Here is a 12,038-nt window from a genome sequence, read left to right as displayed (position 1 = left end):
CGCTGGAACGTTGAAGGCAATATAATTACACTGCAAAGCAAGACACAAGTAGGCAAGCTTCTTCATGTTTCTCGTGCACGGGAGAGAACCGGACAGGCACCGTTCCTTCGCTTGACCCCAGTTGCTCTCATCCGTTCTCCCGTACCACTGTTCTTTTATTGAGGTTACATGAATATGCATAAGTTCATTAACATATGACGTCTACATACACACAAAGAGTACCTTGCCTGTGTGTGTGTGTGTGTGTGTGTGTGTGTGTGTGTGTGTGTGTGTGTGTGTGGACTGCTGATCAAAGGGTCAAACATCCTTGGTCAGGAAGAGGGTAGCCTCCCCCTCCCCCTAGATGGTTCATCCTAGATAACACGGTGAGGAAGTCCTGCAGTTCATCTAAACAAAGAGCACTTAGACTAGAACAGACGCAACTACGTTAATCCTACCATAAAACAATAAGACACGGTATGACCTCTCATGCTCCCAAAGTGCTGTCTAATACACACAAAGTTTGCAGACTATCAAGGATCAAAACCTCTACCAATCTACAACTAATTACAAAACTCTAAGCATATATAAGTAAATATTTCTAAGCATAAATGACAATCAACAATACAAATCTAACATTTCCCCCCTTTTTGACCTTTATGCTTGAAAAGTTCCCAGGTATGAATACCTCATGTCTGACAGTTTCAATGCAAACATTTTTATACTCAGCATACGTCAAATCACCCTAAATTACTGAAAAGGTACACAGTTCAACAAATGTATTAGCAGTTATCCCATTCCTCATTGATCTCATCTCATGGCAAACTGCATCCTATGAGCAAACAAAGAAATTGTTAATTTAATAGTGAAAATAAGAAGATAACATTTTCAAAAACATCTCAGCTTGGTGGTGCTTCCTCCGGGTGTGCACATCACATGTCTCTCTGCAGAGTGGTTTAAGCTCTGCAGGGCGTCATGAATGTCTCTTCCAGTTGTTTCCATCACTGTCCATAGGACCAGAGTCCAAATGTATGTAGAATAAACATTCAAACATACCAGTTGGCTTTGTTGTTCGTCAACATGGGTCTCAGCTATTTCCAAGCTGCAGACCTCTCAGCACTCCAGTTTTATGGCCTCTTACCAGCCCCCATCACCTGACTTCAGACCTTCGTCTTGTGAGGGGGATATTTATGACTCTGCCATTGTCCACGCTCTGCAGAAAAAGCTCTCTGTGGAAAGGGTGCTGGGTTCCGTCATCTTACTGCTGTTATGATCCCAGCAGCCTTCAGAGTGTCATCGTATGCACAGTACAGTGGCACAGCATTAGATGATGTTCATAGGAAATTGCTGTCATCACCACCATAGCTTCTGGTTCCTGTGCTTTTCACAGAATCATGATGTCATCCTCGAACTCCTTCTGCGCTGTCGATGGAGCCCTCATCCCTCGAGTTTTCATATCCCAACGCTGCTGAAGATTTAAGGCAGAGCACGTCGTACACCTTAATTGTCTTTCTCAGCGTCAATATTGAATCTTTCATTTTATTTAAAATCTTGCTGTGGGAAGTCTCCTCTTGATCTCCTGGAAGCTCAGTAGCACAGCTCTCTGTGTGATGTCTGCTGTGCTGAAGATGATCTCTGATCCTCCTGAAGTCTCTCTCCTCCCATCCTGTGGACGATCCTCTCAGGCACTCCTTCTCATAATGCATAGTCCTGATTTTGGGCCTGCTGGATCTGTCTCTCTTAGGTGAGAGTTGTCATGTGTCCATCTCCTCTGCCTTCCTCCTGGTTCAGCTGTTTCCGGCACCAGCTGGGGTCCTATAAGGATGAGCGTCGTAGTCAAGGTAACCAAGAGGGTCCTGGTCGCACACAGGTCCGTCACGCCTCGCACTTGGTTGCCCTAGAGTTGATCAGAGGCTGGAGGTTGAAGTGCGAGCTTACCCTACGGGGGCTCAATCAGCACTCCCCCCTCACCACTGAAACAACCAAGTGTGAGATTTCTCTATTGTGCTGTCTTGAGGGTGCCGGGGTTTCCTGGGCCCTCGACCTCTTGCAGTGGCTCTGATAAATCCAGGAGGGTCTCTCGCTATTTTGCAGGCAGTTAAAATGGTCCTTGCTGTGGCTCCAAGGTCTGATCTCATGATGGGCCCCAACCAGCTTGACCTTTGACCTCAACCACTGCCTGGTCCTGTCAGCTATGCGCTTCTCACTGGGCCTCTGAAGATTTCTCAGGAGATTACTGCTGCACCTGTATTTCCTTGCTAGGAAGACAAACTATTTGGAGAGTATGTCAACAATCATCAAACCACATTCTTTAGTTCAGTGAACTTCACTTATAGGCCATCAAAGCCTCATCTGAACATGGGTGCACCACTTGCATAGGTTTAATATTTGTAAATAAAACGGCTAATCACACAAATCACTGCAACAATAATAAAAAACATTGTTTAATGTTAATCCTTGGACCCCTCCTCTTGACGCATGGACACACCCATGCGTCAACTCACCAAAACTGGATTCCTGTCTTAAAGAAAAAGATTAGCTAGATCATATCCCAGGCAACATCAGGGCATCTCCTCCCCTGGAGCAGCACCACCCTGGACCTATAATCCTGCAATAAAAATGTTAGTGTGTTTTGCATAACACCTGGCTCTGCCAGGAGCCTGCATACACACCATCATGGCCTGGAAAGCAAAATCTGGAAGTGAAATCAAACGTCATACCTGTAAACAATTATATCATAAAAGTAATAAGCATTCAGCACTAGCAAGACAAGTGTCATGTGCAGGTTTTCTCAAATCAGTAAACTACAATTATTACCATAATTTGCCTCAGACATGGATCATCCCATGTACTCAGTCAACAGTAATGTAATCAGTGACTTCTCGTAAGCAAAGTCACTCCACTCATATATTATTTATGGGCTCAAGAGTGGCCAGCAAATGAGCCCATATTAACTATTCCATAACACCGCATCTCTTATTTGTTTGTCTCATGTCACTTGTCCGCTTCTGCTGAATCTTGTACATGCAGTCTCAAAAAACAAACATTAGCAACACACATTGATTATCCTGGTGGGCAGGCGTCGGCCATCCACATTCCAGAGGTGCCATAAAAACACCATAAAGTTAGCCATCCCTAGCTGTAGAAAGAATGTCATACACATATAAACCCAGAAATCCTATAGTAAAAAAAACATTAACTAATCCTCTTATAAATCACATGATCAAACACATGAAAAACTGCAATGCTGTAGAAAAGAAAATGCAAATGTTAGCGCTTGCGCAGGCGTATTGCATACTTTGTCACCATTACCTCTGTAAGCAACACAAGGTAGTGAATAACACACACATAGTAAATTCACAGACAGAGAAAATGGCATTTAAAAGATTAAATCATCATGCAACCTCGAATGTTGCTGTCATCTTTCTGCTCCTGTAACAAAAACACATAAAATCATCCACCCTTTTGTCCTGTCTAGGTGGAGGTTAAACTTGAGTCGTGGTCAAGTCCTGTCAGCTTTTACCAGTCAGTCAGTTTGTTTTTATTCTATTTCCATTCATTCATTCATTCATTCTTTCTTTCTTTGCTGATAGTGGAACCTATCGTCGCATTTAGTTTCCACTCTCAGCAAAATGACGTCATTTCAAAAAGAAAAAGAAGTTTAGATAGGATTACATCGCTGAATCCTTTTTAGGACAGGGACTCTCATTTAATATTGTCCCAATAAGTAGCTTTCTCCTGAGCCCATTTCAATGTGGAGAAAACTCACTTGTAACAGCTTTCTCGACAGGTCGTATAGCACTTTTAATTCCCGACGTGCAGATCTGCTTAAAGAAAAGAAATAGACAAACAAAATCAGTGCCTGTTCAAAAAATAAAAATGAAAAATAACAGAGATTATCAAACCAAACTTTCAGTGCACTGTGAAAGTATCAAAATAAAAAGGCCTTGCTAAGTCATGACACAAACTCCTCATCAACTTCACAACAGGAGAAGAATCATCAGCTAGATTCACTCCAAACCAACCATCAGCTGCACAACTCACAACATAACCCTAATGTCTTATTAGCTATGAGTTTAATCACCAGGTCTGTGCTCTTCACTCATTTAGGCCACAGATCTATTTTATTCAGTTTTCCTTTTTTCCCTTCATCATAAAACATGTGACATGCTGTCATGCACTTCACAAAAGAAGTTTGTTCTGACGTATTCAGAGTTGTGTATCTAAATACAGGATTCACTCGCACATCAAAACAGGAAACTCAGTGTTTTAGAGTCTCCACTCAACACACAACAAACTCCAACACATCTCATTCACTCGTACTAGAATTCAATCACCTTTCATTAATCTAAAACCGATCAACTAATTTGCATATCAGCTATTAACCCACTAAGTTGACAGGACGACAGAAAAGCATGTTCAAAATAGTATCACAAAAGACAATTTCCCTCATACAGTAAATTACATGTGCTGCCTCAATCAAGCAGGAAGCTTCTCCCAATTTACCATTTTAACAACTAAATTTATTGTCTGATCACTGGTTGGTCAAACCAGGATCTTTTTTCCCACAAAAGTTAAACTGTTGTCCTGCAACCTGGAGAGTCAATTTTTTGCATTGGATAAATTCAGTATTTAATAACAAGTGTCTGCTAAATTGACACTATTTTAACACTGATGAAAGATAACAAGCTAATTTTCATTGCATGGGTGTTTGTGCCTTTCCTACACATTTCTCTGCTATTATTTAATCATTTCTTAACTAATGTGCTATGAGTCCACTGGTCTTTGCATCACACTAAGTGACTTGGACAAGATGATAAACAGACTCACATGCTGAAGATGTTGTCTAATCTTCATGAGCTCTCTTGTGTTTGTGTTAGTAGGGTTAATGCATGTTCTGCTTGTGTGTGTGATTTTGTATATGATGTATATGTTTTTTATATTTGCATATATCCAGACTCCTTCTCAATTTTCCAACTTAAGCAGTCAGTTTTCTTTTCCCCAGGTTTGCTAACCCAAATTTTGATTTCCCACATTAAATAACAGCATTCCTCTGTGTTCTCACCTAGTCTTCTCACTCTGTTGTCCTCTCACCCTTTTGTCCTCTCCCACTTCAACAGTCCAAACAGCCGGCAGTTCTCCTTCAGCTTTGTCCTGTGTTCCACTGTCTCTTCTTGCCATTTTACTCCACAGGTGGCAAATGTCAAACTCCAACTGTTCAGTTCTCCTCAAACGTTTTCTTCACATGCACAGTGAAGTCACAGCCTGTTGTAAACACAGTGCCATCCATCCGATCAGTCAGGATGATGGGTTTGCTCTTCTTCTCTGATACTGTTTGTCCACATTGCTGCTGCTTTGCTGGGACTCTTTGCTCAGGACTTGCTGCTGTCTCTTTATCATGTTATTGCTTTGGAGCTGCATTCCTTGTCTTCAGGGAGGGGTGAGAGCTTGCTTGCTTGTGAGGTTGAGAGACACATGGCGCTGTAAATAAGTCAGCCAGAAACTTGGCCTGCATGTTTCCAATGATGTTAAACTATAACTTTCTTCCGACTGCTGCATGTGGAAAATTGATTCAGGTCTGCTTTTCACCTGAAAGTGACAAACTAAGACATTTCATTATTATCATCACTGCTTAATCAACACACATCTCTCTCTCTGTGTGTGTTTTTGTGAACAGTCTTTTCTTAAAAGCAGAAAATGAAATTGTAGTTGTTTTTGGCTGATCAACACAAAACCTTTTTCCTATGATTTTTCTTTTTCACTCTTTTTTTTTTCTTTTTTTTCGTTACAATAGCTGGTGACCTGCAGAATCACCGCTCTCACTCACAATCAAAGGCAATTACTTTTACACAGCGCACAAAAACACTGTGACGTCAGACACATTCACACTCACTTTGTCATCTGCAAAAATAAATCACATGGCTGATGATATGTGCCATGGTGATCCGTAAATATGATCACCAGTTTATTTAACTATTTTTCAACCCAACAAACAAATAAACAAAAACATGATGCTGATGTTATGAACACTCTACACACAAGTCAAGATGCAGGAAAACTGCTCATGGAAACGCTGCACACTCCAGTTATCACAGTTATCCTAGCTCTGTTTCCCTCTCTTTGAGTAGTTCTCAGACAGCTCTTGATCTGATAATGTGTAGCTTGCTCATCAGCTCAGAAGAAAAAGAAAAAAACGCAACGCAACATCACACAGTAGTTGCATGCTCTTCCCACAGCGGCAAAGTCTTACACTTTCATATTCAATACAGCTTCTCCATCACGTACTTTTAGATGTTTCATATAGGGTTCAGCATATTAGTTGTTTTCACAGGTGTGCTGTATATCTCAACAATGGCTCATAATAAGACGACAGTCTTTCACACAGGTCAAGTGCCTCTATGCACTTCATTAGCTTAAATATTTATCTATAACACTTCACCTCATATGTCATTGTACTGAATTTGAGCAACCACAAGCTTAATGTAGATTACTTTTAACAACTATCCACCTAAATTAAATCTATGGTCTGGCACACAGGCTGTTGTCGATCAGGGCAAGCTAAAGAATAAACATTGTGTCAGCAAGGGGTGGGGGGAAAGCCATTCACCAGAGCATATCTTAAGTGCTGTGGACTGGCCTTCTCCACACGCTCTTCAAGGCTGGTGTGTTTTCTGAAAACTTCTAACATTTGAATCTCTTCCATTTATAAGCCTGCGATTAACCGCACGGCTCAGGTCCGCGTGACCGCGCTCGCGTGAACCCGCGCAGCTAAGGAGCCATCGCTCTCTCTCTTTTTTACATAAATACTTTGTGCTGCCAGGAGCAAAGTCCAGCACAAACGTCTGTCTCCCTCCGACTCACTCTTGGTTGCTTAGAAACCCATGATAACAACAGCAGTCGGTGTCACAGACCACATGTTCTGCTCCGCACACACTCACACAACAACAACAACAACAACAACGACGACGACAATGACAACAACACAAAATAGGCCTACTGTCCAGCACAATCTGGAGCCCGCGGAACCTCTCAACGCCTCACAAAGTGGCGGAGAACTCACCTCTCGCTGCACAAAGTAGCGAGGAACCTCTTACCCCACAAAGCGGTAAGGAACCTCTTACCCCACAAAGCGGTAAGGAACCTCTTACCCCACAAAGCGGTAAGGAACCTCTTGCTGCACACAGTAGCAAGGAACCCGGGTTTCGCTCCACAAAGCAGCGAACTTCTCAACGCCTCACAAAGTGGCGGAGACTGCACAACGACACGGTTATAGAGTCGGCCTCTGTAAACTTACTTGGTGTTGCTTAGCGTGTAATATCAGCATCGAATCCCGCCGATCGCCATTCATCGAGGAGAAAAGACAGACAGCGAATCCACAGGAACTTCCTGGCTGACGTCAGTCTTTCAGCGTGTCCCTCCTCCCCTCGGTGAATGCGATTCCAGGGCTCCGGCTCTCGAAGGACCAATTAATGATAGGTTTGTAGCTTGAACCCATCCGCTGGAACGTTGAAGGCAATATAATTACACTGCAAAGCAAGACACAAGTAGGCAAACTTCTTCATGTTTCTCGTGCACGGGAGAGAACCGGACAGGCACCGTTCCTTCGCTTGACCCCAGTTGCTCTCGTCCGTTCTCCCGTACCACTGTTCTTTTATTGAGGTTACATGAATATGCATAAGTTCATTAACATATGACGTCTACATACACACAAAGAGTACCTTGCCTGTGTGTGTGTGTGTGTGTGTGTGTGTGTGTGTGTGTGTGTGGACTGCTGATCAAAGGGTCAAACATCCTTGGTCAGGAAGAGGGTAGCCTCCCCCTCCCCCTAGATGGTTCATCCTAGATAACACGGTGAGGAAGTCCTGCAGTTCATCTAAACAAAGAGCACTTAGACTAGAACAGACGCAACTACGTTAATCCTACCATAAAACAATAAGACACGGTATGACCTCTCATGCTCCCAAAGTGCTGTCTAATACACACAAAGTTTGCAGACTATCAAGGATCAAAACCTCTACCAATCTACAACTAATTACAAAACTCTAAGCATATATAAGTAAATATTTCTAAGCATAAATGACAATCAACAATACAAATCTAACACAGTGGAAAAAATTTGAATAACTATGGCAGAAATCAGACATGAAGAGCAGCCAAGCTTTTGTTAAGTGCATGGAAAACATGCTTCTATCAATTCACCTCCCCTGCCTTTAAAAAAAATAATAAATAAATACTCAGTGAATTGTCATGCCACACCTGGCTTCACAACACAGTGATGAAAAGTGAAGTAGCTTTTGTTGGGAACAATGTGTCAACTGCTCTATCCATCATAATGCTTCACTGGAAGCCTACATCTGTCATGAGTCATGCTGCTTTCTCATGTCTGATAAATGCTAATGAAACTAAGTCAGGTGTGCTGCACAGTTTGCATTTAACAGCCTAAACTCGATTTTTTTGACAAATTAGTGCCAACCCATTGTTTTGTAGTAAGTATTAATGGTTTGCTTGTTTCCCTAGTCAGAGGGGATAAAAGCTGCATTTAAAGTTTTAAACACAACTATAAAAATATTCATAAGCTGTATGCTTTCAGATCCTACACTTGTGTTTCCATTACAGTCGTTATGTCATTGGTTGCATCATCTCAAATGCCATAATAGAATATTGGCATTGAATGTTTTTGCAACTTATTAGCATTTATTTATGAAGAAAATTTCTTAACAAGCTCATTCCTACTTTCCCTGAATGTTTGATACACAGATATGCTCTTGCTGCTATATATTGTAATTTTTACACATAGAATTATCTGTTTTTGTTTCTCTGAACATGGATTAGTAAGTTTGGAAGTAGGCTTTTTTCGAAGGAGGCTTTTACAAAATGATTTAATGATCTTGCTTTAGCCTAACCTAAATTCAGCCTTTGAACTTAAATGAGATAATGTGTAGATGTAACCATTGTTCCTTTCAGCATTTGTCGAGTTGAACAAGCATGACCTTTGTTGTCTTGTTTTAACAGATCTCTAGATTTAAGATGATATAGCTGAAGTGCTGTTAGCATTGTGATGAACAGTTAGAAATCATGTCAGATTTACTCTGATTTTCCTAGTGCTGGGTGAAAAAAAGAAGAAAAAAGATAGAAATAATGAAGATGAATTTGCAAATGATTACAGTTATTTAAATGCCTGAGATTGAGGCCAACTGGACCATCTCCCTCTGTGCCGCAGAGGAAACAAACTACATTTTTTTTTTTTTTAATGTATTTATTTATGCAAGTTTCAAAATTTTTTTACACATTCACAAACAGCGGGACAGAAGAACACAGACAATAAAGACAATAACAACCAAAAAAAACAAACAAACAAAAAAAACAGAGCAACAAACCACACAACAGGGTACAAGGCCAGCACTTATTAAAAACAGCAGAGAAGCAAACAAAGCAACTGGTATACATGTCAAACAACTCACAATCTAGTGAGTCCAATCCACAAGATCAAATCCAAAGATCGCTAGGAGGAGCTGATAACAATCATGCAAAAACAGTTATGGGCAACAGCTCAGAATGAAAGCAGTTAAAACAATGTGGTCAGGACCCAGGGCGTGGACTGTCCTTCTTAATGTGGTCTATAAAGGGCCCCCATATCTTCCTGAACTTCTCCATGGAATCAGACGTAGAGAACTGAATTTCTTCCAGGTATAGACAGGAGACCATCTCCTCGAGCCACCTCTTGAAGCAGGGAGGGGAGGCAGATTTCCACTCCCCCAGAATCAAATGTTTGGCAATCACCATACCAAACATGAGGGCCTGTTGAACAGCAAAGGGAAGTGCCAAGGAGTCGCCGGAGCAGCCCAGGATCACCATAAGACAGTCAGGATACAGTTGCCTATCATAAACAGTGCTATAGAAACTAAAAATACTAGTCCAAAAGGCTGTAAGCGTAGAACAGGACCAAAAAAGATGCCCAAGAGTACCGTCCACAAGTTTACATTTATCACATTTGGGGGAAACGTTAGGAAAAATCTTGTTCAATTTGGTTTTGGAATAGTGCAGTCTATGGACAACCTTAAATTGAATTAACTGAAGCCGGGCGTTAACAGAGCATAGTTTTATCCGACTTAACACTTCAGCCCATAGATCGTCAGAGATAACCAAACCAGTGTCCCTTGTCCAAGCCTCTTTAATATGGCAAGAGGGGGCTGCCGAAGAAAAAAGGTTGACAAGCCGAGAAATTAAGTGTTTTGAGGTGGGAGGTTCGTTCATCATATTGTAAAAGACATGCTGTATGGGGATGGTATCTAAATTTGAGAATGCTTGCTTGACATAATTCCTAATTTGTAAGTACCGAAAAAAATGACTTGTAGGGAGATTGTACTTTGTCTGAAGCTGAGCAAAAGAGGCAAAATGATTGTCGATATAAAGATCCTTTATAGCAATTAACCCTTTGACAGGCCATTGTTTGAAAGCAGCATCCATTGTACTAGGCGTAAAGCTAGGATTGTGGCAGATCGGGGCAAAAGTTGACACTACCGGGAGGTTCAAGATTCTCTTAATTTGATTCAATATTTTTACGGAGTTGCAAAGAATAAAGTCATCACATGCACTTTTAATAACCGATTTTGAAAATAAGATAGCTGGCAAGGATGCTCCAGTGTGCTCGATAGCAGTGCTAAGCTCCAATTCGAGCCATTTAGGGCTGGACCTGCATCCCACAGCATCACCAACTATAGGCAGATTCCAGAAGACCCAGGCTCTGGCATTACAGGCCCAGTAATAATGTCTGAAAACTGGAAGGCCCAGACCACCCTCGTCCGAGGGCTTTTGCAAGTGAGACTTCGAGATGCGGGGGGGCTTGTAGGCCCAAACGAAAGGCATGATAATGGCATCCAATGCTTTGAAAAAGGAAGACCTGAGAAAAATAGGAACGTTCTGGAATAGGTACATGAATTTAGGGAGCACAACCATTTTGATTATATTGATACGGCCAATCATTGAAAGTGGGAGAAGTTTCCACCTATCTATCATACACTTGAGCTCATCAGTTAGAACCGAATAATTAAGTCTGAAGAGGAGTTTTGAGTTCCTAGGGATGTTAATACCCAGGTATGAAAAGTAATCCTGGGAGACCTTAAAGGGCAAACTAGACAGGAAATCAGGGCCCAGACCAGACGACAGCGGCATAAGAACAGACTTCTTCCAATTTATGGTGAACCCTGATAGGTGGCCAAAGCTGTCAATCAGCTTAAGAAGTGGAGGAAGGGAGATCTTTAAATCTGAAAGAGCCAATATGATATCATCTGCATACAGACCGATGGTGTACTCTGACGTGCCACAATTTATACCAGAGATATGGGAATTGGCTCTGATGGCAATGGCCAACGGCTCAAGAGCTAAAGCAAAAAGCATTGTCCCACGGTGTAAGAGGAACGGGAGCGACCTCTCATGGTTGGTAAGGACCGAGGAACGAGGGCAAGCGTAAAGCAACTTAATCATATTCAAAAAATTCGACCCAAAACCAAATTTTTCAAGAGTAGCAAACAAATAACTCCATTCCACTTGGTCGAAAGCCTGCTGGGCATCGAGTGAAATCACCGCAGAATTGGGCAGTGTCGTTGAGTACATCGCATTTAAGAGACATCTAGTATTAGAAAAAGAGAATCTATTGGGGATAAAACCCGATTGGTCAGGATGAATTATAGAGCCTATGTGCTTATTTAACCGGTTGGTTAGGACTTTAGCAATTATCTTTTGGTCTGAGTTGAGAAGACTTAGGGGACGATAGGAAGAAACATTAGTTTCGTCTCTGTCTTTTTTCAGGAGGAGACATATATGGGCATCGTAGAAAGAATGAGGGAATGAGCCGTTTAACACTGCGCAATTTACCATCCGAAGTAGCAGGGGAGCGATAACGTCAATATGTGTCTTATAAAGCTCTATCCCGAAACCGTCCGGACCACATGCTTTTCCATTAGGAAAGGAGCAGATTGCATTTCTAATTTCCTCCAGCGTAAAGTCTGCATCGAGTAAGCCCCGTGCAGCCTCAGGAAGAGTCGGGATGTCTAAAGCAT

The 12,038-nt window shown here is 41.8% G+C and overlaps 1 long non-coding RNA gene across 1 annotated transcript; it reads right to left on the bottom strand.

Moving 5' to 3' along the window:
• Positions 1 to 230: 230 nt before the first annotated feature.
• LOC308390804 lies at positions 231 to 8,076 on the bottom strand. The gene is made up of 2 exons (XR_013970500.1): positions 7,148 to 8,076; positions 231 to 7,093 (listed from the first exon to the last, which is right to left on the bottom strand). It is a non-coding gene; the product is annotated as an uncharacterized lncRNA (long non-coding RNA).
• Between the last annotated feature and the right edge of the window lie 3,962 nt (positions 8,077 to 12,038).

Source organism: Rhamphochromis sp. 'chilingali' (genome assembly GCF_963969265.1).
Source record: "Rhamphochromis sp. 'chilingali' genome assembly, chromosome: 22".
Lineage (NCBI taxonomy): Eukaryota > Metazoa > Chordata > Actinopteri > Cichliformes > Cichlidae > Rhamphochromis > Rhamphochromis sp. 'chilingali'.
The sequence above is the reverse complement of the archived record's forward strand: the minus strand, read 5'-3'. Positions and strand labels throughout refer to the sequence as shown.